Genomic DNA, 6,478 nt, shown 5'->3' with positions numbered 1-6,478 from the left:
AGGTGGTCCTGCTGGCACTCAGATGACCATACTCAGGATGCAGGAGGTAGAGACTGCTAACCAAGCTTCAGACAGGAACAAGGGTTGTCTGTGGTGGGCCATTCCTCATGTATTACTCAAAGAATTCATTTTCATTCTGTTCAGGCCCTGAGATTCTGTGTGAAGCTGAGATTAAAGGTGACAGACTGATACAGAGAAATGTTGAGGTCAGCACAGCATTCTGGATGCAGCCTGGGGACAGCTGGCTGTGTTTGGCTAGATTACAGCAAAAATCATAACAGTGCTCAACTGCTAAAAGTAGGAGGATTGGAGTGATTGTCAGGTTGACCAGAAAAGAAATTTGGGGGCATGGAAGGTGTGGTTACTGAAGAGATTCAGGCCATTTAAGGATGCTGAGAAGTAGGAAAGGTTCCGTGAGGGCATGCCGGAGCTGCTCAGACCCCAGCCACGGCAGCTGGAGGATGGAAAGCAGTAACTCTTTAGAAGGCAGTTGGAGAAGAGAGCCTCCAGGTGCCTTGCTGTCCAGGACGACCTAGGCCAGCAGTTCTCAACCTGTGGGCCATGGCCCCTTTGGGTCAAATACCAGATTTTTTTTATATTATGATTCATAACAGTAGCAAAATCACAGTTATGAAGTGGCAATGAAATATAGTTGGGGGTCACCACAACATGAGGGACTGTATTAAAGGGTCACAGTGTTAGGAAGGGTGAGAACCACCGGTCTAGGCAGTTGTTTTCCCCCAGAATTTTTTACCCTCTTGAGCTGTCAAAGTACTTTGAGGCCATTGCAGCCATGCAAGAGGTCCCAGCAGATATTGGCATTGTCCCTTTGATGATGAATTTGCAGACGTCCAGAATGCAAGGATTGTGGGACCACAGAGGCTTCCACAGTGTGGTGGTATTGTGTTCCCCAAAATATTGTGCACTCTAATAAACTTATCTGAGGTCAGAGAACAGAACAGCCACAATATTAAACATAGAGGTTAGGCAGTGGTAGCACACACCTTTAATCCTAGCATTCTGGAGGCAGAGACCCATCCGGATCTCTGTGAGTTCAAAGCCACACTGGAAACAGCCAGGCATGGTGACTCACACCTTTAATCCCAGAAAGTGATGGCAGAAAGCAGAAAGGTATATAAGGCATGAAAACCAGGAAAGAGGGGTTAAGCTTTTAGGCTTTTGAGCAGCAGTTCAGCTGAGATTCATTCTGGATGAGGACTGAGAGGCTTCCAGTCTGAGCAAACAGGATCAGCTGAGGAATTGGTGAGGTGAGGTTAGCTGTGGCTTGTTCTGCTTCTCTGATCTTCCAGCATTCACCCCAATACCTGGCTCTAGGTTTGTTTGTATTAATAAGACCTTCTAACAATTCCTGCTACACCACAGTGATTCTGAAAGAAGGCTTGTGAGAAGAGGTACCGTGTAGCACTTAAGAGGTCAGTGAAGGGAAATAGGTGATGGAGACCCCAGGATGTTAGAGGTGACAGAATTGTGGAATGTCCACTGAGGAAGCATGTTGGCTGCAGCTGGAGAGGCCACAGTAGAAGGTGCTCAAGCACAGTGGCATTTACACCATACCATCATACATACCTTTGAGGAGCCAACTAGTGGGCTGTGAGTCTCTCAGGAATTAAGATGTCCACATGAGATTTGCCTTTCGAATCACACAGACACTCCTGTTTATATCATGCTGTGATAAAGATGACAGTAGTCTTATGTAAACACATCTCACCAACTGAGGGTGGACAAGAAATACTACAGGCCTCTACTGAGGACTCTGGTGAGGCCCATGTCTGCTGTGGCAGGCTGGGAGGATGGCACTGACAGCCAGGCTCGTGTGAACTCAGTAACCGTCTAAAAGGTTGAGGGAGCCAGAGCCACACAGTGGCCAGTCTCTAGTCCTATTGCTGACAGTATCAGCAGAGGATTGAGATGCCATGTTTCAGGAGCTCCTGGGGCTACCCTTAAGTTCCAGTTTTTGTATCATTCTGGTAAGGTGATCAGCGCACGTGGCTTAGGGGATTTATTTTGTCACTGCAATTGAAAGTTGGCTCATTCATGCAATTTCTTTTATTTTCATGCTTTTTTAAAAAGTTACCATTTTCTAAAATGATGTGTGTATGTCTGTGTCTAAGCATGTGTACTCAGCTTCAAGTGACCATAGAGACCAGAGAGTCAGATTCCCTGGAGCTGGAGATAAAGGAGGTTGGAAGCTGTCTGACAGGTGTTGGGAACTGTACTTGCAAGCGCCTTATGAACTCTTAACCATCTCCCCAGTCCTGCATATTCTTTTAATGTTTCTTTTGATTAAACTGTAAAGAAGTATAGTGGGAAAACAAAACAACAAAATACCCTTAAAACCTGATTGTTCATGTAAGGACATATGAACCTCCCATGTAGTATGTAATGTAGTATTTAGTGTATTCTAGAGAGATAATATTAAACACTTCTTGTGAGTAATTGTTAGACATTTACCAATCAGTATTTTTTTCTTTCGATGTGGGATTTGTCCTGGTTGAGATTTTTTGGGTTGTTTTTGTTTGTTTTAGTTTTTGTCAACTTGACACAAGCTAGAGTTATCTGGAAAGAGGAACCTCAGTTGAGAAAATGCCTCCATCATATTATCTGTGGGCAATGCTGTAGGGCATTCTCTTGATTAGTGATTGATGGGGAGGGCCCAACCCATTATGGATGAGGACATCCCTGGACAGTTGTATTAGCCAGGGTCTCTAGTGGAACAGAATTGGTAGAATTAATATGCATATATTAAAAGGGGACTTATTAGAGTGGATTACAGCCTGTGGTCTGGCTAGCCCAAGGGTGCCTGTCTCCTTATGGAAGGACCAAGAATCTGAGACTTGTTCAGTCTATGTTGGAATCCTGGGGAATTACATTCTAATACCAGCGAAGTAGTGGCTCAGTAGTAGGATAGATGAACTTGAGCATGAGGGCAAGCCCACAAAAAGCAAAAGCTTTCTTCTCCCATGACCTTTTATGTGGTCTGCCCAGGTGCACTGCGTTTTAGTTAATTTCAGATGACAACCAAGACTGGCCGGCATTGTGGCTTATGTAAGAATCAAGCTGAGTGAGCCATAAGAAGCAAGACAGTGAGCAGTGTTCTTCCATGGTCTTTGCTTCAGTTCCTGCCATGAGTATCTATAAACCAAACAAATTCTTTCTTCCCCAGGTTGTGTTTGGTCTCTGTTTTGTTAATAAGAAGCAAACAGTGGAAACTGACACCAGGATCTGGGCTATTGCTGTGATGTTGGGGTTGGGGAGCTGGCAAAACAATTGAGTCCTCAGAGTTTAGTGAGCCATTGTGGGAACTTGGAAGGTGAAGCTGAGTGCTTGTGATGGTTCAAAGAGAAGCAAAGACAATCAACTGTTTTGTACTGAGAATCTGTGGCTCTGATCAACTGTAGTTGAAGAAATCAGCTGTGATTAACAGAGACCAGAACTACCGAAGTAAAATCTATACTTTATTGGGACAATCAGTGCTGGTCAGCTAGAGCTAAGAAATTGGTGATTAAGACAAGATAAACATCATTGAAGTGAAATTTTCTAGGGATGTTTCCTTGAAGTTAACACTCAGAAGATGTGGTCCATAGGGGCTTATGGCTACTAGCTAGTAGCTGAATGTGTAAGAGTCACCCAGGTGGTACTGGTTTTGAAGGCATGAGAGAGTCAGGGAGAACATCTGAGACTTGGCACTGTGTGGCCTAAAATGCTGTCAATGGAGGGTGCTGGTGAGGCTGCAGCTTCATTCACAGTGGAGATCCCAGCATATTAGAAATGCTAGGACTGCAACAACTACCAAGGACAGCAGCAGTTACGGCATGAAGCCAATCTGAGCCTAACCCTAGCCCTCAGACAAGCTGTGTGTGCTCAGATGGAGAAGGACAGCTCCCAGGTCATCTAGAGCCCAGGGGATCATAAGTGGGTAGGAGATGGCAGGCCCTGAACTTTCTACACTGTTGAATTTTGTTTTTACTTTGATTTTGTTGTGCCTGTGCTCTGGTTCTTCCCTCTTGGAGTAAGAAAGTATGTGCCTTAATATTGATTTACTTCAGGAGTCCACAGTTGCGACAGTTTGGACTTTTAAAGAGATAATTAGATATTTTATAGAAACAACTTTTTGACATGTTTGAATTTTTTAAAATGTGTGGGAATCTTAAGGTATTTATGTTTTATATTGTGATATTGATATTAATATGAGATGTTGAGGATAAACAAGAAAGGAAGGGTATAATGTTTTGAATGAGAATGGTCCCATAGGTTCATATATTTGAATATTTGGGTCCCAGTTAGTGGAATTGTTTGGGAAGGGTTAGGAGATGTGGCCTTGTTAGAGGAGGTTTGTCACTGAGGGTGGGTTTTGATAATTCAAAAGTCCATGCCAGGCCCAGTGTCTCTCTCTCCACCTACTGCTAGCAGACCAATATGTAAAGCTCTCAACTACTGCTCCAGAACCATAGCCATCAGCTCCCCAATAATGGCCATGGACTACTCTCTGAAGCTGTAAGCAAGCCCCAAATTAAATGCCTTCCTTTACAAGTTGCCTTGGTCGTGGTGTCTCTTCATAGCAATAGAAGAGTAACTAAGACAGAGTTGGGCTTCTCTGTGACAGGCCTGACCATGCTGTTTTCTGGAGAACTTTGGGACTTTGGACTAGAAAAGCCATTGAAAGCTTTAAGTGGGACTTAATGGGTCATTCTTTGGGTAAGCAAGTCCAGCTCAAAAAATTTCAGAGAGGAACAATATTAATATTAGCACCTGGGTTACAGGCCATCCTTGTGATATTTAGACAAAGAATGTGGCTGCATGTTGCCCTGTCCTAAAAATGTGCCTGGAGTTAATTATTTGTATTAAGGTTATTGATAGAGGAGATTGCAAGACAGCCTAGTATTGACTGTCATACGGTTATTAGATCTTAGATCTACAATGCAAAGGAGCAAGTAGGACAAATAGAAATAGTAAACTTATAGTTTAGAAGAAAAGAAACACCAGGAAATGTAATGTTGGAGCCAAGTCCTAAGTTCAAGGGAATAAAAGATTTAAAGAAAGGCCTGTTTCAAAAATGGAATAAAAGGAGTGATGCCCTTAGGGCAAGATCCCACCCAATTAAACTTTCAAATTATGAAAAGGAATTAAAGGAAAACTTAAGCAGCAAAGGAAACCATCAACAACAGAAAGTTTAGGCAAATATAATTGAAGGAATGGGCCAGGGCCCACCCCCAGCAAGCAGAAGTTGGCAGCTTTGGCTGGCCATGTGGTTCTGGCTGTAGAGTTAAGAAAGATATAGGAAAAGGGTTATGGAATCTTCCTCCAAGATTACAGAAAGCTGCCAAGGCCAGAAGGGTGGCAGCGGAGTGGAGGCCTGGAGAGGCCATTGCATGAAGCTGTGAAGGTGAAACCTGGTTTGCTTTGGAGATCCCAAAGTGTTGGAGATGCCAGTGCCATGGGATACCTGTCAAGGAGAGCTGCTAATGGGGTGTGAAACAGCCCAAAAGAGAGAAGTATATTGCAATCAGCAAAGTGGAATTTGGAGTTTTCTCTGCAGAGTTACAGTCTTGTTTTGGTCCAGTATTTCCTCATGTTTCTGTTTCCTTTGTTTTGGAATGGTAATGTATATTCTGTGGCATTGTATGTTGGAAGTATGTGATCTGCTTTTTGCTTTTGCTTTTACATGGGGCTATAGTTAAGAGATTGTCTTGAGTCTCAGAAGAGACTCTTAGCTTTTAAACTGTCTTAAGATGTGATAGACTCTGGGGACTTTTGAAGTTAGACCAAATGCATTTTGCATTATCATACGACGACAAGCCTGTGTGGGGCAGGGAATGGAATGTGGTAGCTTGAATGAGAATGATCCCCATAGACTCATTATTTGAATGCTTGGCACTCAGTGGAATTGTTTGAGAAGGGTTAGGAGGTATGGTCTTATTGGAGGAGGTGTGTCCTTGTTGGAGGGGATGGGCTTTGAGGATTCAAAAGCCTATGCCAGGCCCAGTCTCTCTGTCTCTCTGTCTCTGTCTCCTCCCTCCCTCCCTCCCTCCCCCACATCAGGATATAAAGCTCCAGCACCATGCCTGTTTGTTTTCTGCCATGATGGTCATAGACTGACTCTTTGAAACTATAAGGATGTGTACAAACTATAAGGATGCCTTCCTTTGTAATGCTTTGGTCATGGTCTCTTGCATGGTGTCACAGCAATAGAACAGTAACTAAGACAAGGGGTTATGGTTTAGTAGTAATAGATTGGTGTGTCAACTTGACAAATGGTAAATTGACCTGTTTGTTTTTATGTCAATTTATCACAAGTTATAGTTATCTGGGAAGAGGAACCTCAATTGAGAAAATGTGTCTGTCTGATTGCCTGTGGGCAAACCTGTAGGGCATTTCTTTATTAATGATTGATGTAGAACATCTCAACCAGGAGGAGAAATCCAGCTGGCAACATTCTTCTATGGTCTCTGCTTCAGTT

This window comes from Peromyscus leucopus, chromosome 6 (genome assembly GCF_004664715.2).
Source record: "Peromyscus leucopus breed LL Stock chromosome 6, UCI_PerLeu_2.1, whole genome shotgun sequence".
NCBI classification, from domain to species: domain Eukaryota; kingdom Metazoa; phylum Chordata; class Mammalia; order Rodentia; family Cricetidae; genus Peromyscus; species Peromyscus leucopus.
The sequence above is the reverse complement of the archived record's forward strand: the minus strand, read 5'-3'. Positions refer to the sequence as shown.